Here is a 17,117-nt window from a genome sequence, read left to right on the forward strand (position 1 = left end):
TCTACGATAATGACTTCAACTTCGACTCCTGGCTCAATAGTGATGGATGTAATTTGCTTAATAATCTCAGAAGGGCTGTGCAAGTCAATGAGGCTATTGTGAATCCTCATCTAAAACAGATCCCAAGTCTTAAAACCCTCCACACAGGGAGTTTTTCTTGTAGTGATTCTCAGAGTGTTGGTAGGCATCTGAACTGGTCCTTTCACTTTGCAATCCTTTTTCTTTGCCCCTCTGATCGAGTCAGCACACACCTTCCCCAAAGACTTTACACTGCAGCTAGTTAGAATAATTATAATTTGGTGAATCACCACCTCTGGTGCCATGGGTGTATCTTTAAAAGCCATTGCAGCAGCATGGCTTCCTGACCAACTTGTTCTTTGGCGATAGTGAACAGAAGTGGGTCAAAAGCAGGAGCAAGTGAGACAGCACTTAGCTGTACCTGCAACTGTGTCTTCCTCCAAAAGCAACTAAATGACTCTTGATAAGCAATAACTGGTCTTTGGTTAACTAGCTCAAAAGTAAATTTATAATTTTTCAACTGATATACAATAAACACTAATACTACATATGTAAATATCATCCTAGTAGGTTCTCTAGATCTGTACTTCTTAGTCATACAATTTCATTTACTAGATGTATATTTTAATTATGCTTTTCCAACTAGAGACATAAAGCTAATATTGCCAGGTGTAAAAAATATCCACTTAGTATGGAACAAACACAAATTTTATTGGTATATAGAAAAAAAAATTTTTTTAATTGTTCAAGTATAGTTGTCTCCATTTTCACCCCACCTTGGCCCCCACTCCACCCATCCCCACCTCCCACCCTCGAACCTATCTTTGGCTTTGTCCATGTGTCCTTCATGCATGTTCTTTGATGGACCTTCCCCTATTTTCCCCCATTATCCCTCCCCTGCTTCCTCTCTGGTTACTGTCAGTTTGTTCTTTATTTCAGTGTTTCTGGTTATATTTTGCTTGCTTATGTGTTTTGTTGATTAGGTTCCACTTATAGGTGAGATCATATGGTATTTGTCTTTCATCACCTGGCTTATTTCACTTAGCACAATGCTCTCCAGTATTGGAATTCCAGCAATTCCAGTATGGAATTTCCTCAGAAAACTAAAAATGCAACTGTCTTTTGACCCAACAATTCCACTGCTGGGATTATACCCTAAAAATCCTGAAACACCAATTCAAAAGAACATATGCACCCCAATGTTCATAGCGGCACAATTTACAATAGCCAAGTGCTGGAAGCAACCTAGGTGCCCATAGGTAAATGAGTGGATTAAAAAACTATGGTACATTTACACAGTGGAACACTACGCAGCAAAAAGAAAGGAGGAGCTCTTAACCTTCATGACAGAAAAAATTTTAATTAGACCAATGATTCTCAATGAGTTTGCCACATGTTGGTATCACATGGGTAGCTTAAAAAGGAAAAAGGAAAAAGAAAAAAGATGCTTGAGCCCCACCTATCAGAGATTCTTGTTTAATTGGTCTGGAATGTGTAATCACTATTATGAAGTGATTCTAATGAACCGCTGATTTAGACTCTGTTGTAAGTTCCCAGCCCTTACTGAGATGCACAAATATACAAATAAACACCAGCCAAGAAAATTCATATAATTCCGTTTTAAGTCTTATTGCAAAGAGGCAAACAGTGCTAACAAAGTTACCAATGCCACAGCTTGTATGTAGAAAACATTTGCACCCTATGCTGTAGCTTACCTACAAAGTCACAGTTTGGGTCCACTGCTTGCTTTTTAAAAAGCATGTTTTACAAACCACATACCAATAAACTTAATTTTTTAAACAATCAATTTTAACTTGATAGATATAACTGAAAAAATTTAAGTTTATGGGGCAAAACTATTTATTGACTTCTTTCTTCAGTTTTGAAACTTATTATGCCACTAATGACATATGTGATCTTTAACAAATTTTCTAACTTCCATGAGCTTGTTTCCACATCTGTAATGATTATATTAGGTTTTTCTTAAGTTATATTTTTTAACTTTGCAACTGCCTTTTAATGTCACTGTGTTGGCTAGTCAAATGAAATGAACTCCCATGACTTGAGTATATGGTTGTACTCACGATTGTTATTCATTACAGGAAAAGAATACAGAGCAAAATCAGCAAAGGTTTTGAAAAAGCAAGTGGGGCAAAGTCTGAGGAAAACCAGACACAAGGGACCTCTCCAAGAGAGTTACATTGGATGTGCTTAATTCCCCCACAGAGCTATGACAGCCTGTGTTAGAGACTCAGTACCCAGGGTGTTTAATGGGAGGCTGTTAGTGTAGATAGCCTTTGACTGGCGTGTATCCAAATTCCACACTACATGAAGGAAAGCAGTGTTCAACATAAACCATTCTGTTTATATAGTTTAAATGAGACACTCTCATCAATTAATGACAGGAACTCCTAAAATCCAAGTTTCCAGATGCTAGACAAGGGACAATTTTGCAAGCAGGCTTTCTAAAAATAAAAGTTCAATCCTGCTATGCTAACATATTTTGTATAGCTCCAGAAACAACCAGAGGATCTAACAATGTTAGAAAAAGCAATGAAAACAGAGTCTAAAAACCTATCTGATACACTTATTTAATCTTAGATTTGGAGAAGAGAAAGGACATTAAAAAATTAACCTTCCCCACCTGCCCAAATATATTACTGACCCCTGATCTCCAAATTTGCCAGATCCAGTTTTCTGGACAGTTTTCTTCAAAACTTTAAAGATCACATAATTCCAATGTTAACCTATTCCTGTGCACAAAGGAAAAAATAAAGTTTTCTGCTGCTTCTTATGAAGGCAATATAACCCTAACACAAAGATGTGACCATAACCACACACCCAAAAACCAGTGTAAATGAAAAATAAAATCCTATGTAAAATATTGGAAGACAGGATTAAGCAGAAGGATTCATGACAGTGGGTTAATTCCAAAAGGATGAAGAATATTAGGGAAAATAATTGTCATCAAATTAAAAAGTCAAAGAAGAAAAAAGTCAGGTAAATAACACAATAAAAGCTAAAATAGCATTTAATGTAATCATTAGGTTTATTTTTAAAAGTTTTAATTGAACAGGAATAAAAGGATTCCTCCTTTACTTAATACCTACATACACAGCTTAACTGTAACAGATGTAAGCAACTAGTTAATAATAAAACACTAGAAACATTCCTAGACAGTTCAGAAATACAATAAGGATGTCTCATACAATTTTCAGGAACAAAATGCTAAGTGAAATACATCAATCAGAAGAAGCTAAGAGCTATATGATTTCACTCATATGTGGGATATAAAACTGAAACTCAAGAGAGACAGACAAAAAAAGTATGGTGGCTACCTGATGGAAAGGGGTGGGGAAATGGTAGAGGGTAAAGAAGTCCAAATATATGGTGACAGATGATTTACGGTAACTATGGGTGGTGAGCACACAATGCAATATGTGGATCATGTATCATAGTATTGTACAGTTGAAACCTATATGACCCTATTAACCAATGTCACCCCAATAAATTTAATTAAAAAACACAATGCAATTAAGAAAACCAAGTTAAAACTAAACTGGTGATGAAACAGAGACAAAATAATCATTATTGCTAATAATCTGATTGCCCACATGAAATACCCATGAAAATCAACTGAAAAGATATGAGAGAAAACAAAGAAGGTTCACTAATGAGACCACATAAAATTATTACATGAAAATATATAAAATCCTTCCATGTCAAAACAACCATCTAGAAAATGAGGAAAAAACTGCAATTTATAATTGGAAAACACATGCAATCCACAGAAATAAACTCACAGAATGTGTAAAGGAAATTATAAAACTCCACTGAGTAACTTAAGAAAAAAATGGACATACACTGCTTGGAGATAGAAAGATACAATGTTGTAAAGAGAGCAAACATCTCTAAAACACTATATAAAAAGTATATTTAATATTTTATGCTACTTTATATTGTGAACAAAAACAACAGTAACAGAAAGCAAAATTCAACCAAACATTCTTGGTAGGAACACACAATTAAAAACTAATAATTTGCCCTGGCTGTTGTAGCTCAGTGAATTGAGTGCGGCCCGCAAACCAGAGGGTCACTGGTTGATTCCCAATCAGGGCACATGCCTGGGTTGCAGGCCAGGCCCCTAGCAAGGGGCACATAAGAGGCGACTACACATTGATGTTTCTCTCCCTCTCTTTCTACTTCCCTTCCCATCACTCTACACATAAATAAATAAAATCTTTTAAAAAAATAAAAGCCAATAATTTGATAAATGGGTACACGTATTAGAAAACTGAGAATGAGAAGTGAGAATTTTATATTTATCAAGAGGATTTTTTAAGCCGGCACAGTTCTAATTAATACAGGAATTAAAAGTAATCCTTATCAGAATCACAACAGAGTTTTTAAAGTAAATTGGGATAAAGGAGTTCATATGAAGAAAAAATATATGATTTGGTGTATACTCTGAAAAAAAGTGATAAAAGGGACCAGCTTACTAGATGAGAAAGTAAATCATAGATTAGAAGAGTATAAACAATGTTATATTACAGACACACATCATTGGAACATACTAGTCCAGAAATATAGCCAGGTACACATAGGAAGTTAGTATACATATAAATGTGGCATTTCAATTCAGTGAGAGAAAATGTAAATTTTTTCCAATAAAAACTATGGCTAGCCATTTTGAAAAAAGCTGAACATTCAGAAAACAGCACACAATTAAATACATAAGGATGTCAACTTCAGCACTTCCTATAACAGTAAAAAACTGGAAAAATATTTAAATGCCCATTTAAAGGGAACTGGGTAAACAAATATGGTAAGTCTGCCCTGGCTGGCGTAGCTCAGTGGGTTGAGCGTGGGCTGTGAACCAAAGCATCGTAGGTTCGATTCCCAGTCAGGGCACATGCCTGGGTTGCAGGCCACGGCCCCCAGCAATCCCACATTGATGTTTCTTTCTCTCTCTCTTTCTCCTTCCTTCCCTCTCTAAAAATAAATAAATAAAATCTTTAAAAAAAGCATAAATATGGTAAGTCTATCCAATGGAATATTATACAATGGTTTTTTAAAAGAATGAAGTTAGATACTACTGGCATAAAAAATCATAAATATATATAATTGTACACAAAAAGGCAAGCTATAAAATAGCATTATAATAAAATCCCATTTCTTAATAAATAAAAAGCAAACTTCGAACTGTTAACACAGGTTAACCCAATGGATCAGGGATGTGGGAAAAATTTACATAATGCAATACATATTTCTGTAATGTTTAAAATTTTTATAACATGCATATTTTTGTAATAAAGCTATATACAAATATTTCAATAACTTTGGCCACTAAAATTACAAAATAAATTAGTTTGTGTATGAGGCAGCAAGAGATTTAATTTGCCACAACCAGCAGTATCTGATTTAGTCACTAAGGATAATAAGCAGAGGGACTATATATTATCCCCACAGATAAAAAATTAACAACTTAAAGGCTGAGACAAAAAGTTCATTACACTAAGACAGGCAAAAAGTAATAAATATCAGACACCTGGGTAGCATGACCTACTAGGACACTCTATCTGACACATCCCAACTAAAGATCTTCACCTTGGGGGTTTTCAGTTTGAGTTTCTTCTAAACTTAAGGCAGATTTTTGTCAGATGCACAAAAAATGTTCTGAGATTTGCTCCTGTTGACAGTCCCAAAGACTTGTGACATTCACAGGATAGGGCAGGAGTAATCTATTTAGTTAAACTATTCCTTCAAGGAGGGAGGAAGGAAAAGAGAAGGAAGGCAGGGAAAACAAGGACTTACTCTAAGAGAGGGCAGGGATCCTTCAACCCAGAAATGGTGCCATTCAGCATATCATACACAATAATTAGTCAAGGCTTCTGGGGCTTCATATTTACCAGGAATGGTGGTAGAGGACCTACACTACTTTTTGTGGTTGGCCAACTTAACATGAATTCAGATACATCAAAAAAATTTTAAAGACTCAAACATCTGTATGAAACCCTCAGGGTTAATGACTGTTTATTATGCAATAAGAAACCCACACCATTTTGTCCTAACCAAAATAATAAACAATGTCCATCAGTTAAGTGATAACACCATACGTAGTTCATAATGCTATAATGCTATAATTGGCTCTTAAGGAGTTTGAAAAAACCAAGTTGACCTAAATATTAATTTCTTTATTTAATGCTCACTTCCAGTAGAACTGTTTATAAACTTTTCTTTAACAAGGGTTTACTACATTTTTTAGAATCAAAGTTTATTCTCCAGAGTTTAATCAGTAAATAGACAAAGAGCAAAATTCTACCTGGTAGTGACGCCAATGAGTCCTTGAATGCTGTACAAATCTTCCCTGGAAGCCCTCTCCATCCTGCAAATTTCCTGACTGAAAGGCTGTTACAGGAGAAAAGACTTTCTGCTCTTTAATTGCAAAATATAAATGATCTTCCTCTTGAGGAAAGAGATGGCATTTACAAGCATATGGTTCAGCAATTTCTTTTTGCTCTTGGTACCCATGTGGTGTGAAATTTTAAGTAGTATTCTTTAAAGTGTACATTATTATCACTTGGGGAGATAAATGATGTCCTGCCTGCATCTTAAACATACTAAAAAAAAATCACATTCTACTTTCTCATGGGAAGGATACCTCACTTCCCTTGATATATACTCTACCCATGTCATCCAAAAGTTTGAATAAACAGGAATAGAATGACCATACTGGCAAGTATAACCTTGGTTCTGCTACTCTGCAAATCCAATCTAAACTCTGCAGAAAAGTAATAACACCCAGGCAGTAAAGTGCTACAGTGAAAAACATGACTGGACTCCATGGGCATTTTCTATTCAGGATTCCTGCAATGTTTTTCTCTGGGAAAGAGTAAATGATTTCCAACATCCAATCCAGCTCCAAAATCTTGTCAATCTATGATTTTATAGATAGGCTTAGCTTGGAACACTATTGAATTATATCATAACAAAAATATTTGACAAGATTATTTTACTGTGATTGTATCTAACTCCATTTAGGAATTACCACATTGATTCTCCAATTCTCTGCCAAGGGACAAACTAGTTTCTGTATCTGTATATAATTCATTTGATAAAGGATTTATTGAGCTCCTTCTACAATACAGGCCCAGTGCCACATGACAGAAACACAAAGATTAATAAAAGATAAAGTTACTACCTTTGAAGAACTCACTGTCTACTAAGGAAGGTAAGACAAGATGACAAATAATGTGAATTCTACAACTAGCAGACCATGATTTTATGATTTTTCGAAAGTCAAATGTAGTTATCTACCATAAATACTATGCCAAAATAACTATGGCTATGCCAAATTATTAAATGAGTAGGAGCTCAAAAAATTATGTTATACTCTTATATCAGAATAAGAGTAAATATTTGCCTATGTAAATAACTTGCTCTCCAAAAAAGAGGTGTCATATTCCAGGGAGAGTGCAATACAAACCATAGAAATTTATAAGGAAAACTTTAACACTTCCACTGATATGTATTTTTAACCCAGAAAAAGGAGGAAAAAAATAAGCTTTAGTAATATGTGGATATACATTGCTTCTCTCTCTTGATCGGCATGCCAAAAACTTGTCTCATAAGACAAACAGGTGTCTTGAGAGAAGAGCGGGAATTCCACAAAACTGGCAAGGCTGAAGGTAGTATCTTCATTTGCTTAAGCGAAGTATCAGGTTCACTGGTGTGCTTGCTTATGAGAATTTCCCAAATGTAATCTCATTTTAATTAAATTACTACTCACAAAAATGACAAGTAGATTAAAAAAGGTTCTTGCAAGGAAACCACTGATTGAAGGTAATGTATGCCAACATAAGCAAACAAGAAAATGACTGTTATGACAACACTACCAGTAATTAGATTTTAAAGGTGACCCTCTCCTAAGTCCTAGAGATCTACTGTAGAGTATAGTAAATACAGACAGCATTACTGTATTATGTATAATCATCAAAACTGCAAAGAAACTACAGCTTTAATTGAACCACTAATAAGCAATGATAATTATATAACATGATAGAAGTACTAATTATCACTACAATGGCAATCATAATATATAACTATATCAAATTAACATGTTATACATCTTTAATATTTACACAATGCTACATGTTAAATATATTTCAATTAAAAAGTGAATATCCCAAACTTGAAATAATCAAGATCATTTGAAACATACACAATTAGCAATGAGTATTCATACAAAAGGAATTAAAACATATGCAACATATAAATGTTGGTTGAAAGTTTTAACCCAAAAATAAGCTTAGAAGAAGTTACAATCTAGTAAAAAATAAACCATTTTGCAATAGGGACACAGAAGTGCTTCTCACCTAGTAGTAAGGATAAATATTTATTGAGAATTTACTATAGGGCAGGCAAAGTCCTAAGCATTTTACATACAACATCTTATCTAATAGTCAAAGAACTGGATTAGGTAGGCACTGTTTTTTAATCCTAATTTACAGGTAGAAAATTGAAACACAAGATTACGCAATTGTCCACCGTCACAGACAACAAATAGTGGATTCAAACCAAGTTTTGTCAAGGTCCTGAACTTACAAGAGTTATATTGTAGCAACATGGAAGAAATCAGAAATGTTTCTCACTCAGACTCTTAGACCTACCAATTGGCTCCTTGGTCCAGCAGTTCTCAAACTTCTTTTAACACACCCTACTCAAACCAGAGAAAATATGTCATGGGTAACATGAATAAAGTCATTTTTCAAGACAATGTTTGGAGAGTATATATACATCTGCTTTTCTAATATGGGGATAAAAAGTCATTTTAACTACAATTTAAAGTCTAGTAAATGAAAAGTTCAGACCAAGAATATTGTTAATATAAATATGCATCAATATACACTAGAGTTAACTGAACAACCTACAGCAAATCAAACTGACAATGATAAGGCTAAACAGTAATTTATATTAAAAAATAGGACTTCAGGCCAAGATGGGGGTGTAGGTAGATATACTTTGCCCCCTCACACAACCAAAAGAAGGAAAACAACAAATTTAAAAACAACTAGAACTGCCAAAAAATCAAACTGTATGGAAGTCTGACAACCAAGGAGTTAAAGAAGAAACATTCATTCAAACTGGTAGAAGGGGTGAAGAGGATGTGGAGCAAGGAGGCAGCCGGAGAACTGAGTGGGCAAGGTGGCAGCCGGTAGACCAAGGTGGGCAGGGCAGCAGCTGGCAGACCAGGCAGTCCCACGTTTGCATGCAGAGGAACAACTGGGGAGCAAGACGGACTGCACAATCCAGAGATCCAGCATGGGAAAAGAAAGCTCCAAAACCTCTGGATGTAAAAACCTCCAACCTGTGAGGGTTGCGGCGGAAGCAGGAGAAACTCCCAGCCTCACAGGAGAAGTTGTTGGAGAGACCTACAGGGCCCTAGAATATACACAGACCTGTTCACCCAGATCAGCACCAGAAGGGCCCAATTTGCTTGTGGGTAGCAGAGGAAGTACAGAAAGCTGGCTGAGAGCCAAGTAACAGCATTGTTCCCTCTCTCACCCCTGCCCCATATATAGTCCCACAATGCAGTGACCTGTATTGTCTCGCCCTGGTGAATACTTAAGGCTCTGCCCCTTACAACATAACAGGTGCACTGAGACAAAGAAATATGGCCCAATTGAAAGAACAGATCAAAACTCAAAAAAAAAAGAACTAAGTAACGAAGAGACAGTCAACCTATCAGATGCACAGTTCAAAACACTAGTAATCAGGATGCTCACAGAAATGGTTGAGTACAGTCACAAAAGAGAGGAAAAGTAAAGGCTATACAAAGTGAAATGAAGAGAAATGTACAGGGAACCAACAGTGAAGAGAAGAAAACCAGGACTCAAATCAACGATTTGGAGCAAAAAGAAGAGTAAACATTCAACCAGAGCAGAATGAAGAACAAGAATTCAAAAAAATGAGAAGAGGCTTAGAAACCTCCAGACAACTGTAAATATTCCAACACCCAATGCATAGTGGTGCCAGAAGGAGAAGAGGAAGAGCAAGAAACTGAAAACTTATTTGAAAAAATAATGGAGACCTTCCCCAATCTGACAAAGGAAATAGACTTCCAGAAAGTCCAGGAAGCCCAGAGAGTCCCAAAGAAGTTGGACCCAAGGAAGCACACACCAAAGGCACATCATAATTACCTTACCCAAGGTTAAAAATAAGGAGAGAATCTTAAAAGCAGCAAGGTGAAAGGAGAAGGTTACCTACAAAGAAATTCCCATAAGACTATCAGCTGATTTCTCCAAAGAAATCTTGCATGCAAGAAGGGGCTGGAAAGAAGTATTCAAAGTCAGGGACCTACATCCAAGATTATTCTGTCCAGCAAAGCTATCATTTAGAATGGAAGGGCAGATAAAGTGCTTCCCAAATAAAGTCAAGTTAAAAGAGTTCATCATCACCAAGCCCTTATTATATGAAATGTGAAAGGGACTTAGTCTAAGAAAAAGAAGATGACCAAAAATATGAACATTAAAATGACAAACTCACAACTATCAACAACTGAACCTAAAAACAAAAAACAAAAACAAAGCAAACAACTAGAACAGGAACAGAACCACAGAAATGGAGATCACATGGAGGGTTATCAATGTGGAGGTGGAGAATGGAGGAAGAGGTACAGGGAGTAAGAAGCATAATGGTTGATACAAAATAGACAGGGGGAAGTTAAGAATAGTGTAGGAAATGGAGAAGCCAAATAACATATGTACAACCCATAGACATGAACTAAGAGGGGACTGCTGGTTGGTTGGGGTGTGCAGGGCAGAGGGGAACAAAGGAAAAGAAAAAAAATGGAACAACTGTAATAGCATAATAAATAAAATAGACTTTAAAAAATAAACAGTAATTTTTTAAAAATTTTAAAAACTGAAAAGCGCAACCAACTCAGCATACACTGATGATATGCATCTTACCAAAAATGTAAAATAATTCTACCTCATGCACATTCACATGTGGAACTGGAGCTTTGCAATATTGCAACTGACTGCACAGTAGCCAAACTTCTCAGTAGAACATTAAATCAGAATCCTTTATAAATTCTAGTATTATGCTAATGTGAATTTATGAATGCTACATTTTGCATAATGTTAATGCTTTACTTGATTGGTTATTAGTAAGTTGCTAAAGGATATGAGATCACCTGACATTTGACAATATTTTTTTATCAGGGCCCCCCAGTGGCCTTAGGTCATCTTTTGAAACGTGTTCTCCTAGACTAGGCAATGCCCGTGGCTCAGTTTGACAATAATACCTAATTCTGTGGTAGTTGGGAGAAGCTACTCTATATTCAACCACAAAATATCAAAGATTTCCAAGGCAAAACAGCCCAATATATAATTTGCATTATTATTTTTATTTTCTGTTAAATTCAGGCCTTCAGTTTCCCTGAATCCAATCTCTAATTAAAACAATTTTCCCAAAATAACTGCAAATCTTAAGATGGGATGACTTTTGGAAATAATGAGTCACAGACTACAACTCTAAGAAGTGGCTATCACTTAATAGATCTCAGAGTTTATAACTATCCTTTTACAGGCTCTCAGCATTTTTGGTCCCAAGCCATTGAAAACTACATGACTGTATACTGAAAACAGAAAAAAAATGCACCTAGAGCCATAAAACAACGAAAAAGTCATGATAAGAACAGAGGTTCTTAGTTGTAATGATACTTGAAAACACAGGACAAGCCATTTCTGTTTAATTTCTTCAGTGGCAACTTATGAGTCTGCAATAGTCTTGCCTAGATTTAAATTATATTATATTTTCCTAATTAATAAAGGTTATTATAACGTGAACTCCCATTAAAGCAGTGGAATCATCAATTGCACCAATTTAATTTCTATGTAGCAAAGCTACTGTGAACATTTGCATTATTGTCTCTATAAGGAAACTGGCTTTTCATTTGTAGATGTTATAAAAATGTTCTACTGAGCATACTTTTATGCAGTTTGTTAAACTCCTATATCTTGGCTATTTCTGCAAAATAGTGAAATTTTAAAAAAACAATCAACTCTGAAAAATTAGTCCACCTAAAATCTTGATTTATACTTGTTGCCATTCTAGAACATAATCTAAAAGAAATGTTTACAAATTATTCACTAGTCTTTCTTTTGTTCCTTTTTTTCTCCTTTATAATTTCTTTCCTTTAGTTTTATGAGCATTGTCTCTTTAAAAAGATTTTATTTATTTAATTTTTTTAGAAAGGGCAAGTGAGGGAGAAAGGAAGGGAGAGAAACATTAATGTAAGAAACATTGATCGGTTGGTTGCCTCTTGAACACTCCCCAACCAGGGACCAAAGCCACAACACAGGCATGTGCCCTGACCAGGAATCAAGCCAGCAACCTTTCACTTTGCGGGATGACACCCAACCAACTGAACCCCACCTGCCATGGGGAGCATTGTGTTTATTCCTCCAACATACTATTCTCTACTCCTATGGGAAAATTAATCATCCTCGAGTAGTCTAGGAGTTACTGTCCAAAACCACAGCCACTGATCCAAATCTATAGGTAAAGCGAAGACTACAGCCAAATAGAAAGTGTGTACTTAAGAATAAGCAAATGAAAGAAAACAGTGGCCTTAAATGACACACTAAACCAGCAGAATTTAACTGATATCTCCAAAGCATTTAACCCCAAAGCAGTAGAACATACATTCTTGTTAAGTGCACATGGAAATTTTGTTAGGCTAAAATACAAGTCTCAATAAATTTAAGGAGATTGAAGTCTTATCAAGCATCTTCTTTGATCATAATGCTATGAAACTAGAAATCAATCACACAAAAAAAACGCTGAAAAAAGCACACAAAGACATGGAAACTAAATAACATGTTACCAAATAATAAGTGGGTTAACAATAAGATCAAGGAAGGAATCAAAAGACACCTTGAAACAAATGAAAATGAAAACACAATGACCCAAAACCTATGGGAAATAGTGAAAGCAGTCCTAAGGGTGAAATTCATACAATTACAGGTCTACTGCAAGAAACAAGAAAAATCTCAAATAAAAAATCTAACTTTACATTTAAAGGAACTAGAAAGAAAGACTAAAATGAGTAGAAGAAAGAAAATAATAAAGATTACAGCAGAAATAAAAGAAATACAGTCTACAAAAAATACAAAAGATCAATGAAACCAAGAGTTGGTTCTCTGAAAAGATAAAACAAGAGATTCACAAACCTTTAACCAGACTACCAAGAAAAAAAAAAGAGGACACAAATAAATAAAATCAGAAATAAAAGAGAAGTAACAACTGACAACACAGAAATACAAAGGATTGTAAGAAAATATTATGAACATCTGCCAGAAATGGATAAATTCCTAGAAACATACAACCTTTCAAAAGATTCCTCTTGGCCCTGGCTGGCGTAGCTCAGTGGATTGAGCACGGGCTGCGAACCAAAGTGTTGCAGGTTCGATTCCCAGTCAGGATACATGCCTGGGTTGCAGGCCATGACCCTCAGCAACCGCACATTGATGTTTCTCTCTCTCTCTCTCTATCTCCCTCCCTTCCCTCTCTAAAAATAAATAAATAAAATCTTCAAAAAAAAAAAGATTCCTCTTGAATCAGGAGGAAACAAAACTTGAATAGACTTATTACAATTAATGAAATTGAAGCAGTAATAAAAAAAACTCCTAACAAATGCAAGTCCTGCACAGAATGGCTTCACAGATAAATTTTACTGAAAATTTCAAGAACTAACACCTAGTCTCAAACTATTTGAAAAAATTCAAGAAGAGAGAAGACTCCCATGCTCATTTTATGAAGCCAGCATTATCCTAATCCCAAATGCAGGTAAAGACACTACAAAGAAAGAATATTATAGGCCAATATCCCTAATGAACAGAGATGCTAAAATTCTCAAAAAATATTAGCAAGCTGGATCAGCAACATATTAAGAAGAGCATACACCATGATCAAGTGAGATTTTTTCCAGAGATGCAAAGTTGTTACCATATCCACAAATCAACAAACATGATATACCACATAAAAAAATGAAGGGTACAAATCACATGATCATATCAACAGATTCAGAAAAAGCATTTGATAGAATCCAGCACCCTTTATGATTAAAACTCCTAGCAAAGTGGAATAGATGGAACATAACTTCAACATAACAAAAGGCATATATGATAAACCTACAACCAACATCATACTCAATGGGCGGACACTAAAAGCATTTCCCTTAAGATCAAGAACAAGACAAGGCAGGCAGTGAACCAAAGTGTCGCAGGTTCGATTCCCAGACAGGGTACATGCCTGGGTTGCAGGCCATAACCCCCAGCAACCACACATTGATGTTTCTCTCTCTCTCTATCTCCCTCCCTTCCCTCTCTAAAAATAAATAAATAAAAATCTTTAAAAAAAAAAGAACAAGACAAGGATGCCAGTTTTCACCACCTTATACAACATAGTACTGGAAGTCCTAGCCACAACAATCAGACAAGAAGAAGATATAAAAGACATTCAAATTGGAAAGGACGAAGTAAAACTGTCATTATCTGCAGATGAAATGATACTGTGTATGGAGAACCCTACATATTCCACCAAAAAAACTACTAGAACTCTGTAAAGTAGTACCATACAAAATAAGTATCCAGAAATCTGTTGCATTTCTGTACACCAATAATGAACTATCAGAAAAGGAAATTAAGAAAATGATCCCACTTACAACTGCATCAAAAAAAAAAACAACAATAAAATAAAATACCTGGGAATAAATTTAGCCAAGGATATAAAAGACCTGTACCCAAAAAACTGTAAGACACTGAAGAAAGAAACTGAAGAAGATACAAATAAATCAAAGCATACGAGGAATGTCCAGAAAAAGTCCAGCTATTGTTAATATAACAAGAACAGTTTGTGTGACATTGATGTAACCTGGCAACCAAGGAGAGCGGACTGGAATGTACATGCAAGAACAATGACAACGTCACTGTCCTAGTCAGTGGGGATGGTAGATGCCTTTGAGTGAGTGTAATGCGTGGCTGTTGCATTCAAAATGACTGAGTGAGTAGAGCTATGAATCTGCATCAAATTTTGCATTAAGCTTGAACATTGCTCTACAGAAACTATTCAATTATTTCAGAAGGCTTTCTTGAATGATGAAATGAGTTCAGTGTAAATAAAAGTGTGGCACAAATGCTTCAAAGATGGTCAAGAATTTGTTGAAAGTGATCGCTACCTTTTTTTCAAAGGTGATTTTAGTTTTGAGAAAAGCCAGAAATCACAAGGCGCCAAATCTGGTCTGTGGGGAGACTAGGTCACCTAGTCGATTTGATGTTTCACAAAAAAATTCTGCAAGAGACATGATGCATGAGCGGGCGCATTGTCCTGATGAAGTTGCCAATCAACAGTGGCCCCTAGCTGTGGCCTTTTGAATCATGTGAATGAAGAAGTTTCCGTGGAGGAATTTTAAAGCTTAACACAAAATTTGATGCAGATTAATTGCTCCATTTGCTTAGTCATTTTGAATATGGCAGCCACACATTACACATGCTCACTCAACAGTATCCACCACCCCCACTGACTAGTACAGTGAAGTCATCATTGTTCATGCAGCAATCAGACACTCTCCTTCACTGCCAGAGTACATCGATGTTGCGCAAACCATTCTCATTATATTAACAATGGTTGGACTTTCTCCAGACTGACCTCATATATGCACCCCTATGTTCATTGTAGCATTATTTATGATAACCAAGATTTGGAAGCAGCCCAAGTGTCCATCAGTAGATGAGTGGGTAAAATAGATGCAGTACAGCCCTGGCCAGGCGGCTCAGTTGGTTGGAGCATCATTCCATACACCAGAAGGTTGCAGGTTCCATCCCTGGTTGGGGTGCATACAGAAGGCAACCGATCAGTGTTTCTCTCTCACATCAATGTCCCTCTCCCCTCCACTTCTTCTCTCTCTAAAAATCAATACATATATCCTAGATTAAGGATTAAAAAAAGTTGTACTATATTTACACAGTGGAATACTACCCAGACATTAAAAAGAAGGAAATCTTATCTTTTTGCAACAATATGGGATGGACCTGGAGAATATTATGCTAAGTGAAATAAGCCAGTGAGAGAAAGACAAATACCATATGATTTCATTCACATTTGAAATCTATGAACAAAAATAAAAAAACAAAATATACATAGGCTCATAGATACAGAGGGGAGAGGGTTGGAGGCTAGGCAAAAAAAGTTGAGATTAAGCAAAAACAAAGCAAAACAAAACAAAAAACCTCACAGACACAGACACAGACAACAGTATGGTGTTTACCAAGGAGAAGGAGGTGGGGGCATATAGAAGGGGGTAAAGGAAAATAAATGGTAACAGAAGTAGAATTCACTCTTGGTGGTGAACCCACAGTACAATATACAGATAATGTATTATAGAATTGTACACTTAAAACCTATATAACTTTATTAACTGATGTTACCCTAATAAATTCAATTTTAAAAAAGAACCAGCAATAGAATTATCATATAAAAAAGAATAAGCTAGTGAACAGTGCATGTCAAATAACTTTCATTTTAGAAACAGAAAAACTTAGGCAAAAAGTTCAAGAAGCTCATGTGTTTTAAGATTAAGAAAATGGACTTTTCTTGTAAAACTGGTACCCTTTAATATTCCAAACTTGAACTTACCCCAAATATTCTACAAACTTCCATGAATAAGCAAATATTTGGCCTGCCTTTCACCTTCTTCTGGTACACACATAAACTTTACTGACACTAGGAAAATAAAATCCATTAAAAAAAGAGAATAATGTATGTGTTTTTTTTCTTGTTTTAGAAAAACTCTAAAGGGTAGTGGAAGGGTCTTCCATATTCTCTGCACTCAAACCCCTGAGATGCCACTGAATAATTGATGAGCTTATGATTAGACTGCTATTCTCAGTTTTGAACAACATTCAAGGACTAAATTTAATTCACATCTACTACTGAATTCTATCTCTTTTGTCATGATCAAAATATGCATCAAAGCTGATCTCAGTTCCTTAGAATTGCATCAGTTGATTCTTTACCTAAAGTCATAACCTTGA

General features: G+C 35.6%; 1 protein-coding gene across 3 annotated transcripts in view; it reads right to left on the reverse strand.

Annotated features, from left to right (window-relative positions):
• BTBD9 (BTB domain containing 9) overlaps nucleotides 1-17,117 on the reverse strand; it is a 454,104-nt gene that overhangs the window by 394,456 nt on the left and 42,531 nt on the right. The window lies entirely within an intron of this gene.

This window comes from Phyllostomus hastatus, unplaced genomic scaffold (genome assembly GCF_019186645.2).
Source record: "Phyllostomus hastatus isolate PE091 unplaced genomic scaffold, TTU_PhHast_1.1 phas_contig_40, whole genome shotgun sequence".
Classification (NCBI taxonomy): domain Eukaryota; kingdom Metazoa; phylum Chordata; class Mammalia; order Chiroptera; family Phyllostomidae; genus Phyllostomus; species Phyllostomus hastatus.